Source organism: Mustela nigripes, chromosome 2 (genome assembly GCF_022355385.1).
Source record: "Mustela nigripes isolate SB6536 chromosome 2, MUSNIG.SB6536, whole genome shotgun sequence".
Lineage (NCBI taxonomy): Eukaryota > Metazoa > Chordata > Mammalia > Carnivora > Mustelidae > Mustela > Mustela nigripes.
The window spans coordinates 164,818,971-164,835,955 of record NC_081558.1 but is presented as its reverse complement, the minus strand read 5'-3'; the positions used below and the strand labels follow the sequence as shown (position 1 = coordinate 164,835,955).

Sequence of the window (16,985 nt, the reverse complement as noted above, 5' to 3'; positions counted from 1 at the left end):
ACTTGAGGAAGACGGAGGGAACCCCGCGCGTCCGGAGCCGCCGCTGGCCGCTCCGCTCCCCGGGCACTTTCCCCCTCCGCCAAAACTTTGGGTCGGGAGAGGTCGGGGGCGAGGGTCGCGGCGGCCGCGCCGGCGGGGGGCGGGGGGCGCCGAGGCAGTGCCCTGCGGGCGGGAGGCTGGGGGCCGGGCTGGGGAGTAGTAGGCCAGTCGGTGCCAGGCTGCGTTTGCAACCAGCACCTCTCGGCACACAGGCTGCGCCGCCCGAGAGGGGCACGGGAGCCGGGGCGCGGGCAGGAGCAGCCCGAGGAAAACAACAACAGAGCCAGCCCTCACGCCGGCGGGCGGCTCGTGGCCGCCCGGGGAGCCCCAAACTTCATCTCGGCGAAAGTACGTGGATCCCAGCCTGGTCTCGGCTGCCGGGGAGGTGGGGCCTGGGGAGCCGGGGCAGGGGAGGAAGGTACGGGGAGGCAGCCCTCGGTGGATTTATTGAACGTTTCGTGTGCGTCGGTGACCGGGAACAGCAGCCCAGTTGCTCGTTCATCTGGAGAGTTGGGATTTGGGTGTTCCGGCCCCGCAGATCGGTGCCCTCTCACCCCCCACCCCTAACCAAATGCGCGGCGAGTAGAGAAAGTGCTGTTTTAGTGCCAGAGTAGCCGGGAGGAAGAATAGGGGGAGAGGGGGAAGAGGGCGAGGGAGAAGGGGAGAGAGAAGAGGGAGGGAAAGCGGGGGGGGGGGGGGAGAGGAGAGAACGGGAGAACGGGAGGGAAGAGAGGAGGGGGAAGAGGAGGAGGGAGGCTGTGTCAGGATTTTGCTTGAATGTGGGATTATGTTGTGTCAATAAGTTTAAGGTGGAGAGAGCGAGGCTGGGGGTGGTGGTGGAGGGGAGGAGGAAGGCCTTGGCTGTTTAAAGTCTTATTTCTGAAGGTAAGTTATGGCATTGCATGGTCGCGATGACAGAAAACTTGCAGATCCTTTATCCGGGGATGGGGTCGATGCCTCTAGAAAGAGCTCCCCAGCCCTCTTAAGCCACACTCGTGTTACACTGTTATTTGCTGCGATCCGGGTCGCTAGTAAATTACAGAAATCAGACTCGAGGTTTCTTTTCCTCCTCCACCTCGTCTCGCTCGCTCACCCTCAGAAATTTATTATTATTTTTTAAAATTTCTTGGTATTGTATGAAACTTAACGTAACTGAGACCAAACCCGAGTCCTGTAATTCACAAGGACCCTAAATCCAAGAATCTGGAACACGTTTACGTGTGAAATATCCGCGATCATTTCTGCTAAATGAGGAAGGTAAAACGAAACGATGCAAAAAGCTAAGACACAACATGTACGACAGAGGGGGGGGGGGGGAGAGGGAGAGACGGAGAGAGAAGCTATTTTTTGCTTTCCTTTCTGTAGAAAGGAAAATAAAGCGTGCATTCCCCTTCCCTCCCGGTGTGTAGGGTCTAGTCAATATTTTAACTGTCTGAGGACAAATTAGTCCAGGTGGATCTTGTTGAAAAGTTTTCGCGAGGTGGGGTGGAGGTGGGGGCGGTACGAAGGGGAAGGTGGGTGGAGGTTGTGGGGGATGGGGACGGAGCGAGCTCTGCCACTGCTAATGGTCATTGGCCTGGGGCTTTGAAACCATTGCCTGTCCTGCTAATGACACGTCCAGTTCTCCTCTCCAGGCCGCCGACGCCGGGCTGCCGGAGACTGGGGTACTTTACCCACGCGGGGAGGGGCCTTCTTCGCCATCCCCTGGGGTTGCCCACTCGCGGCGTGGGGGCCCCACGCGCGCCCCCTCTCCTGCGCGCCGCCGCCACCTCTGCTCGCGCGACTTTTGTAGCCAGCCCGCGGCGAGGGGGCGCGGGGGGTCCCCGGCGCGGACGTCCCCGCGCGGCCACCCTGCGCCGGGCCCCACGCGCGCCGCGCCGCTCGGTCCAAGCTCGGAATGGCAGCGCCCGGCGGGGCGGCGGTGCCTCCCCGGGGGGCAGCGGAGGCAGCGGCGGTGGCGGCGGGATCTTCGCCGGGGCCCGCGGGAGGAGGAGGAGGAGAGGGAGGAGGAGGAGGGGAAGGAGGAGGAAGAGGAGGAGAGGGAGGCGTTTTCTGCCCAGACCGCCGCCAGTTCGAGCGGGCACGGGGACGGGGACACCCCACTCGTTGCTCCTCCGTTATGGAAAGGTGTTTAGCAGACTTTTACGCCCGGAGTGTGGGATTTGTACTTCATTTTTCTCTCCCCCCTCTTCCCCAAAGCAAGATGGACTCTATTCCCTTTCTCTTTCTCCCTGTGCCTCTGCCTCTGTCTTGTCAGCCTTTAAGATCGACATTTTGTACTAAGATGCAAACTTGATGGTGACCAGCAACAAAGGCGGGGTGGGATCCCTCGTTCCCTTCCTCCCTCTCGGTTTCCTAGCTCCCCCCACCCCGACCTCGGAGACCTGGTGGCCCTGCACTTGCCGCGGGGGGCTCTGGCGAATGTGTTTCCCGGCTCGGTTCCGATCTCCAATCTGGGGATTGTGACTGGGGCCGGGTGTTTGGGCGACGGCTCTGGCCGCCCCGGGTCTGCAGGGCTGAGAGGGCTGCGCTACCTGGACCGGCTGCCGTCACCGTGCTACCTCCGGCCGGCTCCAGAGCACCGTGAGGGCTCGGGCTGCCTATCGATTGCTATGATTTGGCTACTAGTTTATTTGTCCTGGGGGTGGCGATCACTTGGTGCAAGTTGATGAATGATCGCGGTTTGGGTTTTGGGTTTGCAGAAAAGGATCAACTTTCAGCTTTGTACATACGGGGAGTAGGGAGTGAGGGTGCTGGGGACACCCTGGAATGCCAACTGGGCAACCCTCAGCCTCTGCTCTCTGAATACAGAGAGCTTCTTTGCTTTTATTGCTTCACAGTTTGCGCGTGGGGGTGGGAAGTAGAGAGAGGGGAGGGATTGGATGGGAGCTGGACTCCTGGGTTTTGAGGACCTTCCTTCATAGGTGTTGCAGGAGTGGGGGCTCTACTGTAAAGCTCTACCATACTGATGATGTACCTTTATTTGATACTTTATAGGTCACTATCATATGACAAAAGGCTTTGCCGCAGTTCATCTTCCTCCCCCTGTACTTTCCATTTGCCTTCCTGGGTAAGTATGCAAACTCTTTCTACAGGGAAGCTAGATGGCTATTAGTAATGGCCTAAGGGTCCTTACTGTTCACAGGAAAAGACGCTTTATTGGGGTTACAGCACCCCGGAAATCTTGTCCTACTGAGTTTCCTACAGAAGTCAGTTTATGATTCTGAGTATTTAGAATTCAGTTGCTGTTATTATTATTTTAAGGTAGTTTAAATGTTTATTTCACGTATATCTGCCAAGTGTCACTTTCAAATAGTCATTTTAATTGATAATGAAATTTTACAGAGTCAATGCCTAGGAAATTTAATACCAGATAATATTGTGGAACGATTGTAGCCTATGAGTGGAGAGAATTATTAAAAACCCAAGGAAGCATTGTGCAGAATGCCTCTCTAATTATAGTGACTGACATTTGCTTACTCTTTCTTAGGTGCTCTGTCTTGGGTAACTTGTGCTCTTTGTGACAGTTATTTTTGTGGTGGAGAAGGGTAGACTGGACAGTGTTGTAAATCTAGTATTTAGTGGATCAGCTTGATATAAAAAGCAACTAACTATTTCCAAGTTAATCATAATTTCCTTCAAGATTTATGTTTGGAGAAATTGGGTATATTTTAATAGCCATTATCTGCAATAAACAGTGATTCTGAAATCACTTAAGTGCTTTTTTCACATGTATGTCCCCATATGGAAAAATTGGTGAAATAATATGTGGGACAGCAAGTGCCTGAAAAGTTAGTTTTTGAGAAGTAATGGTCTAGGTGAGAGTTGATAGAACTTTTGAAAGCAGCAGGGTGAGCCAAATTGCAGAAAAAACAGCTTACAATTTGCCCCCCTCCATTGTAAGGAACACCTCACATATTCCAGGGTGCTAAGTTAAGAAAACTACTTGTACTAAATGTGTAAATCAGTTGTGGTACTTGAAAATATTACCATAGTGAAGATGGAGTTTGTATTTTGTGAATGAAAATAGACTTGAACTCCGTTTTCCATAAAAGAAAAAGGAAAGAGATTTTAATCTGTTTTGTTGCCTGACTTGCTGGGATATTATATATTATACATGTTACTAAAAGGTTTTCTTAGTATTGAGAGCAACTGAGGACCAGGCCTTTTTCTGGTAGTTTCCTTATAGTGGCAAAGCTTACTTTGACATTGCCGAGAACCTTAGGTGATTTTAAGTTCTGTGTCCAACATCTTTCATGGAAAGTAAATACCACATTATTTTAGATAGTTAGGAGAACTTTTTAATATGTCACATACATAATAGTCTGATTACAACAGTCAGAATGAGATATAAGACGAATTTAGTGCACACCAAAATATGTGGATTTCAGTGTCTTTAGTTTTTTTTTTTAGGCTTGTTTGCAAGAGAAGTTTTTCATTTTTGAACATATGGCGAGAGTATTCAAAATGCATTCCTGATTTACTAAAGAACACCACATTTATACATGTGAGGCATACTATTTTGTTCACTAGAGCAAACTTTTAATATTAGTTCTTTCCCCGTGGAAATATATTTGACCAATTCACAATTTAAAATGGGAGTCAGTAATTTCCAGAATAAAAGCGATCTGATGAGCTCTTGCATTTCTTTGAGATATCAAACAACTGGTTCATTAAAACAATATTTTCAAGAACAGTCTTGGTCTTTGAAGTTAGAGTAGTTTTTGTAGTGTAAAACTTGTAGTAGTGATCTAAAAGAAGTCACCCTGACAGTGAATTACCAGTTATTTGCATCTAAAACATATTTATTTGATTTGAAGCTTAATTATCAAAATAAGAATTTAGATAGAGGTTTTGCTTCTATCTTGCCAAGAGTTTCCAAACTTCCCATTTTATTATTCTGCATATCTCTATTAAGTTCTGAAACTGAAGTCTTAATTTGCATTTCACATTTAATGCTAGCTGTTGAAAAGAGGAGCTTCATAAATGTGTTTCCTACTCAGTGCTACATTTTTTGGAGCTACTGTGGCTGGTTTAGAGAATCTTCTGCTAGAGACGTAAATATTTACAAAAATTTGCAATTTTGACACCTTCCCGCCTTTTTAAAAAATTCATCTTGACCTTCTTATCTAACTTTAAAAAAAAAATTTCTGGATTTAGGAGTTTGTGAGATAGCTCTGTCTTAAACATACATATAGGTCTGCTTACAACATGAAAAGTATATGCCACTTTTGACCTTACAGATCTATCTTTAATCTTAATCCATTGAAACAGGAGATTTGTTTAGATATTGAATTGAGAACACAGCTTTGAGGAGAAGCTAGGGTGAACACGTAGTTATGGTTTGCTTATGCTGTAAGTAAGTATGTAATTGATAAGGCTTTTTGTATGTAGTTTAAAAAAGAAAGTGTAAAGTCATTTTTCAGTAAAATGACAAACATAATTTCTAATCATCATCAGTCAAAATATTAAAAGTTTACATTTTCCTACATTTCACAGAGCATGGGTAAAGCAAGGGCCATATTTTTAATTATATCTTACCAGGAATATCAACTACTTTTATATTAGGAATCTTTTATAGAAGTAATAAAGACTTCACAGTTTGACCTGACTAAAAAAGACTTTGAAAATAGCCTGGCTGTTCATGCTGTACTAAAGGAAATCCTTGAAATTATTGGTGTCTTATAAAAGTGCAGAAATGTTTAAAATTGTGATATTTAAATGTTCTAGGTTACTAAATTTAGGCAATTAATTGTGGCATATTGCATCACCACCAGTGTGGGATACCTGTATTTTGAGACTTAATCTTAAACAGTGCTTAACTTAAGAAGTAGAAGACACTTTTCTTGAGCTTGTAGTTCGAAGTCCACCTCGTCTTTTAACATTTCACCACTGAGAGCACCTTTTAAAATAGGCCTGAGTGATATCTTCTTTATATTTTTAGTCAACTTCCTTCCTCTCACTATGAAATGAAAACAGACCCGAATTACAAAAACATTGTAATTTCACTGTTTGGTTTTTATCACATGCCTCAGGTAAATTGGATACAGGTGGTCCTCAGGCTATCCTTTGAGAAACACTGCTCTGAAGGTAGTAAGGACTAAGGCTAAAGATTGAGGGTCTTCCAGCTAGAAGACTTGGTGACTATAATTCAGTCAGTGGGTTTGTACTACCTCAAGGGCAGTTATCACAGACTGTGTCGAATTATAGAGATTTCTGTATATTGAGTAATACCTGAGGAAAGCACTTTCTGAGTACATCTTCTCTCAACATTCATCTTTGTTCATATTATCCCTTAGAAGGCAATTACAGTTTCTTGAAATGCTAGTACATCATTTTAAAACTGTAAAGATACATGCAGAAAATCCTCATGTATTAATGGAGATTGTTTTCATTTTTTTTTCTTTCAAAGAAAAAGATGAGATGAGAACTGGAATAAGTACCAGTTGCAAAATGGAAATGCAAAAGCAGACAAGCCAATAGCGAATTCTATCTAAAAGTATATAGAGAGAGGGGCGCCTGGGTTGGCCCAGTCGTTAAGTGGCTGCCTTCTGCTCTGGTCATCATCCCAGGGTCCTGGGATCGAGCCCCACATTGGGCTCCCTGCTCCGCAGATCTTTAAAAAACAAATAAATAAAAGTGTATTTAAGTACAAAGAAGATGAAAGACGAAGGGAATGAAAGACTTAGAGCCTTGAATATAGACCAGGAAGCATTGAACACACCTAGCAATATATAAACTTAGTAAGTTAAGAGATGTATGTCAGTTCAAAGATCTAGATAGTGAAATAACTATAGCTCGTGAGGAGGTTGTGTAGAGTAAAAAGCCAAAAATAAGAATGAGTTGGAGTTTCTGAAATCTTAAGAAAATAAATACTGTAAACTGTTGATTGAGTAATTGAACCATTAGTTAAACATGGCACTCAGGGGAAAAGATCAGGGGATAAAACAGAAGTTCTTGGAATGGAATGCTGAGATCCAAAAATGGACATTAAATGTTGGTTTTTTTTGGTAAAGGGAATAATTACCTGAAACATGGATAACTTATTTATTATAAAGGAGAGATAAGAATGAGGATAAAAATTGTTTAAAGCAGCTGTATTAAATGTTTCTGACTGAGATGTATGGTAATGTCTTTTGTATCCGAATCCATATATAAAAACTGAAACAAAAGTTTGGCTGAAACAGTACTGAGAGTAATGCCCTCTGGTATTTTTCTGTTCCTATCTATCTTTATAAATCTAATATATTTCAAACTCTTTTATTTAAAAAACACAGTGTTACTCACTAAATTGTTTGATCTTAGGACTTAAGAGTTTGAAAAACACCAACCTGGAGGACTTGTTAAAAGTTGGAGCCCCCCAGGGATGCCTGGCTGGCTCTGTTGGTGCAGTGTGTGACTCTTGATCTCAGGGTGGTAGGTTTGAGCCCCACGTTGGGTGTAGAGATTACTTAAAAATAAAATTTAAAAAAGTGAAGCTCTCCAGGTCCCACATCCAGATAAGCTGATTCACTGTGACTAAGGTGGGGCCCAGGAATCTGTATTTTACCTGGTGCTTCAGTGGTTCTGAAGCAGGTGCAAAGGTACTGTGACACACTTTGAGAAACTCTGCTGTAGGGGACAGATAGTCAAAGAGTGAACAGGAGTCCTGCACTGGATGTGGGGTTCACGTTCTTTGACAGGGTGTCTTCCAGCTTCAGCATTCTGTGGCTGTATTTCAGTCAGCATGTTGGCTGTTACCTCAGTATGACAAGAGCTCTTGTCACCCTCTGTTGAGAGTAGCAGGTGTAGTACAAGGAACAGAGGCTTAGAAGCCAAAGATCCCTGGATTCCAGTACCATTGCCCCTCTTGCTTACTGACAGAGGGACTTTAAGCATGTCACTTCAAAATAAACTTACTTTGTTATGTGCAAAAAGGTGTATAATATTTACTATGCAACAGAACGAGAATTAACAAGAGAGTGCTGTCTGTAATGACCCTTAACCATATCTGTGTTCTTATAGTTCTGTCTCTTCTCATTCTAAGTCCCAGTAAGTTTGAAGTTTTTTGAAGCTGTGCCTTTTAATTTTTTTAAAATATCTTTTTTTTTTTTTAATACTCTACCCCCATCCCCATCGTGGGGCTCAAACTCATGATCCCAAGATCAAGAATTGCATGTTCTGCTAGCCCTGTGCCTTTTAATTTTTGTTTCCTCTACAGTGCAGTTGGCCCTTGAACAACACAGGGGTTGGGGTGCCAACCCCACCCATGCAGTCAAAAATCTTCGTAGACCTTCTGACTCCCCAAGAACTCAACTACTAATAACCTACTGTTGACTGCAAGTCTTACTGATAATGTAAACAGCCACATATTTTGTGTGTTATATGTATTGTAAACTGTTTTAAAATAAAGTAAGGTAGAGAAAAGAAAATGTTACTGGAAAAATCATAAGAAAGAGAAAATACATTTTAGTGTAGTACTGTAAATATCCATGTGTAAGGGGACTGGCACAGTTCCATGTTGTTCATGGGCCGACTAACTAATTCTAAACCCTGGTATCATGAAACATTGGTGCATTTTTAACTGAATGTGAGGTGTTCGGTAAGCACTTTATTGGTGACAAAGGAAATAGGAAGAATAAGCGGGATAAGCAATGAAAGGATAAAAGTGATAAATAACTGAGGCATGTCATAGTTAAGTATGGTGCCCCTTCAGATTTGGGGAATGATTTCTGTACTTCTTATGCAGACAGTATAGGACAGGAGAATAGCTGTTTTCATATTTCAGAGTGGTTAGTTGTTGGCACTGGGCATTCTCTCTGGTGACTTTGGTCCATCTTGGAATGTCTTAGAGCATCTGTTCTCAGACTTTGTTCTGCTAAGACACACACGGAACTGATGTTTACACAGAGGGCATTATAATTTCCCTGATTATAGACATAGATGAATTATGTGGTGAGTTTATAGGTAGTTCACAGTGTGATAAAGCCACTTCTTTCCCTATCAAGAAAATATATCAGCATATAAGTGAGAGTGATGCTATCATAATGAAAATTTTGAATACACCCATATATAAACATGTAAAATTCTTCATAAACTGTGGTACTTTGTTGGTAACTAATTACTTGGGAATACCTCATAACCATTAAAATTTACCCTTGTGTCAAGGCATGAAGATTGAGAAGCGTTACATCCGGAGTTCGTAACAAATTACATGGCACAGAATAGCCACTTCAAAATAAAAAGGAGGGACAAGCTGAGGAGGAGATGAATGGGAAATATAGCAAATCTCTGAAATCTCAAACAATGTGAAAACCAAAAGCTAGGGAAAATGCAACATGTGTTCAAATGCAAAGGAAGTACAAAAGACTACGAATCAGTGTTCTCAGACATTCTTGTTTTACTCAAATACTCCTTCCTTCTAACACAGACATTTATTTTTAAGTAGTCTCAACATTTATTTAGTTCATTTGAATAAACTAAAGTCAGGTAACTTGTGTTTCCTCTTTTTTCTTTTTTTGAAAGATTTTGTTTATTTATTAGAGGGAGCGTGCACATGGCAATAGAGCCAGCTGGAGCTGGGATGGGGGGGCGTTGGGAGGGGCAGAGGGAGAACCAGACTTCCTGCTGAGCAGGGAGCCAGACCTGGGACTCCACGTGGTGCTCTCCCAGGACCTTGAGTTTGTGACCTGAGCCCAAGGCAAACGCTTAACCAACTGAACCACCCAGGCGCCCCACAATTTTTAAGGTTATATTTGCCAGGAATATCTTTTTTTACTTGGCTAAATTTTAATTTACCTTTTTCATCTCCAGTGAATTAATAAGCTCTGTATATTTTGAAAATGTCTTTATGCTTTGATGAGTAGTGGTATTGGATTTACATTCCTAACCCTTTATCTTAAAAATCTCTGAAAAACCAAGTTTTGTTGTTGTTTTTGTCCTCCAGAAGTCTGGCATCAAAGTTCATTTGGTGGCAGAACCTGACCCAAACTGTCATGAGCTTGTTTAAAGTAGTTTTAAAGCCCGCTTAGAGAGAATATTCACATATTTTGCTGTAGAGATAGTAATATATGAGGCTGTGAGGTACTATCCTAGATCTAGTTAGGAATGTTACGTAATATATGCTGTATGCTCCCTCTGACCTCTAAGACTCACAAAAATCTGAAGCATACCTGGACCTAAGGGTTTCAGATAAGGGTCTGTGATCCTGTTGTATTAACTTTCTTAGTCCACACAGTGAAATTGTCTGGTATTTCTACCCATTTAACTCATTTTGCTGATTTTGATCACTGATCATCTGAATATGTTGAGTTCCTTTCAAGCTGGTGAATCACGTAAGATATCCTAACAAGGTATCTTGTTATGTATTAACTCAAGCTGTCTTTTGAAACCCCGTGCCTTCAGTTATGAGGGTAGAATGCATCAGGGGTTAATAAAGTGAGGTAAGCAAAATGGTAGCTTACATTTGTATCTCCTAAGTTGAGCAGTGAAAGGTTCCTAGGTAAGGAAAGATTTACACAACACACACACACTCCATCCCACCCTGCCCAAGTTCCTTGAAACTCCTATACCGTTTTGACGTTGTTGATTCCTTTTTAGGTTTTGATGTAGTTGTTAGTTTTTTAAATTTTTAAAAAGATTTTATTTATTTATTTGAGAGAGGGAGTGAGCAAGAGCAACAGAGAGAGAGAAAAAGAGAGAGCATGCACCTACAAAAAAGTGTGAGTGAGGGGTAGAGGGAGAGGGAGGAGCAGACTCCCCATGGAGCTGGAATCCTTTACAGGACCCTGAGACCATGACCTGAGCCAAAGGCAGATGCTTAACTAACCAAGCCACCCAGGCTCCCCTGTGGTTCATTTATTAAACAAACACATATATTGAAATCTGTACGTGAAACTTCTACCCTGTTTCTGAAATAATAGTGAACAGAATTTAGGGTACTTTCATTATGGTTTACTGTTAGGACTGAGTTTCGAGAAGGTTATGTTTCCTTTGTTATATTGCCACTTGCATATTTCTGTCAGAAAAGTAAAAATAGAAAGTGTTTTCTGCAAATTTCATTTACTCTAAGGTGAAAATGTTTTGGTTGTATTGCTGTAGGAGAGGTTCTAGATACCTTTATTGTCAATGATTATGAAGTGATTTTTTGTAAGTCATTTGTATGCCCATCATCGGGCTTGAACTCACAACCCCAAGATCAAGAGTCACATGATCTACCAGCTGAGCCAGCCAGGAGCCATACTTTTAATTTCCTATAAAGTCACTGTAGAAACACTTATTTGTGGAGCATAACAAAAAGTATGGAGGACATGGGGAGTTAGAGAGAAGGGGTTTGGGGTAAATTGGAAGGGGAGGTGAATCATGAGAGACTGTGGACTCTGTTCTGAGGGGTTTGAAGTGGCGGGGGGGTGGGAGGTCGGGGTACCAGGTGGTGGGTATTATAGAGGGCATGGATTGCATGGAGCACTGGGTGTGGTGAAAAAATAATGATACTGTTATGCTGAAAATAAATAAATGAAAAAAAATACTAAAAAGAAATCACTGTAGAAAAAACATAATGTATGATGTGAAGAAGAGTACATAATGGCACACTAGGAGTAAACTTAATAGCTATTTCTGATCTATTGTTATGGTAAGACTTAAATGTGTCTTCATATAGATGGAAATGGTTAATGGCTAAAGAGTTTTTCTTTAGTTACTTACTGATACAACTATATAGTTTGGTGTAGGAAAGGCACAGATTGAGTAATTTAGAGGGAGTCTTGTTAACAATGCTGATTCTTTTAATCTTAAAAAGTGCTGAGTTGTTTTTCAGCTTTTGGTGCACCTCTCAAAACTCAGCCAAGTGTAGAATTCTCATTGACTGCAAAGGGAATGTGGGAGAACATGGAACAAAATGAGAAATTAATTCTCTATATCCAGCTGTCAAATTCTGATTGTCTTTTGAATTACTGAAGTTATGTATTTTTTCTTTCTGGTCCCCTCTTCCTTCTCTTTCCTATTCTTTCTTTCTTTTCTTCCCTCCCTTCTCTTCCTTTCTCCCCTCCAAGTACTAACCAGGCCTCAGCCCTGCTTAGCTTTCAAGATAGTGGACTTTTCTCTCCTTTTTGCTGTCCTCTCTGAGGTCTAATTGTCTATTTTTTTTCTCTCACCTTTTATTGTATTGGCTTATTTGTGATCTGTGATACAGCCTATAAATATTTGAGAATAAGTATGGAATTGATTTTTTTTCTTTTTTACCATTATTTGATTTTAAAAGATTACTTTTATAGTTTTGAGTCATTTTAGTAATTATCACTGGCTATATAATAAAGTTGTTAACATACAAGTTTGAGACTTACACGGTTCCCTACATGTAAGTGTCAGTCAGTTCGGGAGGGATTATGAGGAACCTTTAACAAGGCTATGGGAAGCAAAGTAAACTCCAGTCATTTTTGTGTTTTAGGGTGATAGGGTGATAGGGTGGCTACACAGGTTCATTTATATTTAAGGGAAAGTTGAAAGCAGATTTTAAAAGAGTTTCCCACATACTGTTTTACCTTGTTGGGAAGGAGAGAAGATAATTTGTACTGAGGGCATCCATAGGAAGCTTAAGTTTGACTTTTACTACTTTATTTTTCACAACAACTTTTTGATGAGAGGTAACTCTATTTTAGTGACAGAGAAACTAAGTGTCAAGTTAAGTAACTTGTCTGAGTTCACACAGGTAGCAAGAGATCCTGCCAGGCTCAGGAGGCCTGTCTGCAGTACTCCAGTCTCCTGGGCTTTTTCTGTATTTCCTTGCCTTCAGGGCCACATTCCAAGAGGTTAGAACTGGAAAGTGTGGGGCAGCTTTCGGCCAAGAATCCCTCCCAATTTTTCTTTCTCCCCAAAGAGAAATCTTCGTTTTGAAGTGATAGGGTTGGAACGCTACTTTCTGTCATTTAAGGGGGGTAGACGAGAAACTCTGCACTGGGGCCTGTTGTCAGTTTTCATCAGCAAGGTTACAATCGAAGACTTAAACTGGCCCGAAACTTAGTTTTTAAATTGACATTTAGTGAACTTTCTTTCTAGTTGGTGTATCTGCTACAGAAATGTCTAATAACAAGTTGTTTTTACTGTTTATTATTTCCTCTGGTATATCAGTAGAAATCATTTGTTCTTTCATGAGGAGCTGAGCCTTTCTTTCTATCTACCCACCCACCCTTCCATCCTTCTTTCCTTCCTTTCTCTCTCTCTCTTTCTTTCTCATCTTTTAAAGGTTTTATTTATTTATCTGACACACAGAGAGAGAAATCACAAGTAGGCAGAGAGAGAAGGGGAGGCAGGCTCTCCGCCGAGCAAAGAACCCGATGCGGGACTCGATCCCAGGACCCCGAGATCATGACCTGAGCTGAAGGCAGAGGCTTAACCCACTGAGCCACGCAGGTGCCCTCTTTCTCAACTTTTAAAGATTTTTATTTGGGACGCCTGGATGGCTCACCCCTTAAGTGTCTGCTTTCGGCTCAGGTCATGATCCTGGGTCCTTGGATCAAGCCTGGCATCAGGCTCCCTGCTTGGCGGGAAGCCTGCTTCTCCCTCTGCCATTCCCCCTGCTTGTGTTCCCTCTCTGGCTGTGTCTCTCTCCATCAAGTAAATAAAAAATAAACAAAACCTTAAAAAAAATTAAAGATTTTATTTATTAGAGAGAGAGAGCATGAGCAGGCTGAAGGGCAGAGGGAGACACAGACTCCCTGCTGAGTGGGGAGCCCAGTGAGGGGCTTCATCCCAGGACTCTGGGATCATGTCCTGAGCCAAAGGCAGATGCTTACCTGACTGAGTCACCCAGGTGGCATAGGAAGTTAAGTTTTTCAGGCTGAATATTCTCTAACGTTTTTAATCTGGTACTTTCTTTTTTTAAAGCAAATTTATAGACTGTATATAGCTATATATATATAATATATATATATATTATATATATCTTATATACTTTTTTTGTTTTTGAAGCATAGTTGACATGATACTGTATTAGTTTCAGATGTACAACATCATGATTTGACAATTCTGTGCATTACTCAGTGCTCACCACAGTTAAGTGTAGTCACCATATGTCACTGTACAATGTTGTTATAGTATTATTGACTGTATTTCCTATGCTATACTTTTCATTTTGGTGACTTACTTTATAACTGGAAGTTTTTACCTGTTAAGCTCCTTTACCTATATAGTCCGTTTTCCCATTCCCCTCTAATCTGGTAACCACCAGGTTGTTCTCTGTATTTAAGAGTCTGGTTTTTCTTTACCTTTTCTTTTTTTATGATTTTATTTATTTATTTGACAGAGAGATAGAGAGCACAAGTAGGCAGAGGGGGAGGGAGAAGCAGGCTTCCGCTCAGCGGGGAGCCCAATGCGGGACTCAGTCACAGGACACTGAGATCACGACCTCAGCCAAAGGCAGCCACTTAACCAACTAAGCCACCCAGGTGCCTGAAGAGTCTGGCTTTTCATTTATTCATTTGTTTTGTTTTGTTTTAAAAATTCCACATACAAGTAAAATCATACGGTATTTCTCTTTCTCTATCTGACTTATTTCACTTAGCATAATACCTTTTAGGTCCATTCATATTGTTGCAAATGGCAAGATCTTACTCTTTTTCATGGTCATTATTCAGTGGCGTCCGCAGTGGTGGGGATTGGGGGTGAGGATGTGTGTGACATTTTCTTTATCCCTTCATCTAACAATGGACATTTGGGTTGCTTCCATATCTTGACTATTGTAAATAATGCTGCAGTGAACTTAGGGGTGCATATATCTTTTTGAATTAGTGTTTTCATTTTCTAGGTAAATACCCAATAGTGGAATTACTGGATCATACGGTATTAATATTTTTAATTTTTTTGAGAAACCTTCATACTGTTTTCCACAGTGGCTGCACCAGTTTACACTCCCACCAACAGTGTAGAAGGGTTCCTTTTTCTTCACAACCTCACCAATACTTGTTATTTTAAATCTTTTTGATAATAGCCATCCTGACTGGTGTAACACTCCCAAACTTTTTGATACTTAATGGGTGAATATATTTTACTGAAGGAATTTACCGATACAACATGGATAGAGTTATAAAATAGTTTTCTGACAGTTGCTTTGAAAATAAGTCCCATATGAGAAGAAAAATTAAGCACATTCATGAACTTCATTTCAGAGTATCTGATGACCAAAACATGAATTAGATACAGGATTAGGCAAAAGTTACTATTTTTACATATTAAATAATTTGGTTTAAGTGTTGGTGAGATTCAGGTAGCCAGACTGAGTATCCATTTAATTCAGTGTCCACGGACTGAGTTCCTGTGGGGTGTTGATGCTGACTTAAATTTCGAGGCTAAAGAGTTGAATGTGGAATAGCCCTGGTCCTTAAAGCAGATGTGGTATGTTGGCTGGAAAAGTCCAGTAGATATAAATATCATAGAAGTTATTCTGTGCTAATTGTACTAACAGCATGGCATACAGAAGTACTGGAGTAAATACTCTGAAAAACTGGCAAATTCCAACATACGAGTGGGGCATTGAAATACAGGTGGAGTTTCTTGCTGTTACAGTGTTTGTCCTAATTGTCTTAGAGCTTGTGAAACTAATTTGGTTCAAGCTTGTAAGCTTCATTTGGCTTTTATTTAACTATTAGTGCATCATTTTGTCTTTTGGTCTGTTTTAAAAGGGCCAATTTTTTTTTTTTGTTTGTTTTTTTGTTAAAGCTTTCCGTTTCTATTAGAAATTTAAGTTCCAGTTGAGTGTTTGGACTTCCTTTTAATTTATTTTTCCTTTTTTATTTATTGCTATTAACGTCACAGGCTGTGGTGACAACAGTTTTGAAGTAAAAGGAAATGGTAGAGGATTCCACATATACCAAATCATGTTAAAAGCACCTTAAATGGAGTTAAGTTTGAACTAGACATTTAAACTAGGAGTCCAAATACATGCCAATAAAAATACTATAAACTACTATAGCTGAGACTTACTTTACTAGTTAGGAATATACTAATAAGACCCATAGCCCAGGTATTAAACACAAAGTGAGACTCTATAAAGAGATAAAAATGTGCTTCTCTATCCATGAAAGATTACAGATTAAAAATGATGCCCAGTTTTTCTGTCAGGCAGTTTTCAGATTTTCCAGTGTGTTTTTACCCTGTGTTTACAACTGCAGTTTCTCTCATGGTAAGCCATGGCCTGGAGGGTATGCGTGAGTTGGCTCTTTTGGGTTTCTTTTATGCTTAGTGGTCTGGGTCTGGTCGTTGGACTTGATCAAACCTTCAGGATAACTTCTTAATCATGAGTTTTGTGTTTATTACATGTCAGAATTGTGTGCATTTTCACCCCCCCCTTTTTTTTTCAAAGATTTTATTTATTTTATTTGTCAGAGAGAGAGAGAGAGGGAGAGAAGCATGCTCCCTGCTGAATAAGGAGCCCAATGCAGGACTCTATCCTAGGACCCTGGGATCATGAACTAAGCCTAAGGCAGTGGCTTAACCGACTGAGCCACCCAGGTGTCCCCATTTTCATCCATTTTTATTTGTGGCTCTCTTTGTCATTTCAGAGTATCAACCCAGTTTCAATTAAAGCTTAGTTTCTGAAATATTCTATACAGTATTCCCAGATGCCACCCTTGGCTGCTTTCATAACAAACAAAATAAGCCAAATCATAAAGAAGAAGCTGATCTGGGGAAATATTTCTTCATCGGCTCACAACATTGATAATGAGGCTAATGTTTACATTAAAGCAGCAAAGAGGAACAGAAACACACAGAATAGTAACTTGTGAGTCTTTCTATCTTTGGGCTATTTATTTGGCATCACAGAAGTACAGCTATTTGGATCTTAATATTTGCCAGTCCTCGTGGTAATAATGAACTTCTTTGTAAGTTTTGTTATATGGATTTGCATTCTCATCTCATTTGGTGCTGTATTTTAGTATAGTTGACCCTTGAACAACATGGGGGTTAGTGGCACT

At 41.3% G+C, this 16,985-nt stretch overlaps 1 protein-coding gene across 10 annotated transcripts in view; it reads left to right on the top strand.

The window, feature by feature from the left end:
• The window catches only part of BBX (BBX high mobility group box domain containing), a 275,777-nt gene that overhangs the window by 295 nt on the left and 258,497 nt on the right, over nucleotides 1-16,985 (top strand). For 8 of the 10 annotated variants that reach the window (XM_059392031.1, XM_059392032.1, XM_059392033.1 and 5 more), the window contains exon 2: nucleotides 3,037-3,109. The gene's annotated coding sequence lies outside the window, so the exon portion shown is untranslated. Of the gene's footprint in view, nucleotides 1-171; nucleotides 388-905; nucleotides 925-3,036; nucleotides 3,110-16,985 lie in introns of those variants that run through there. The other 2 variants (XM_059392029.1, XM_059392030.1) reach the window with 2 other exon arrangements.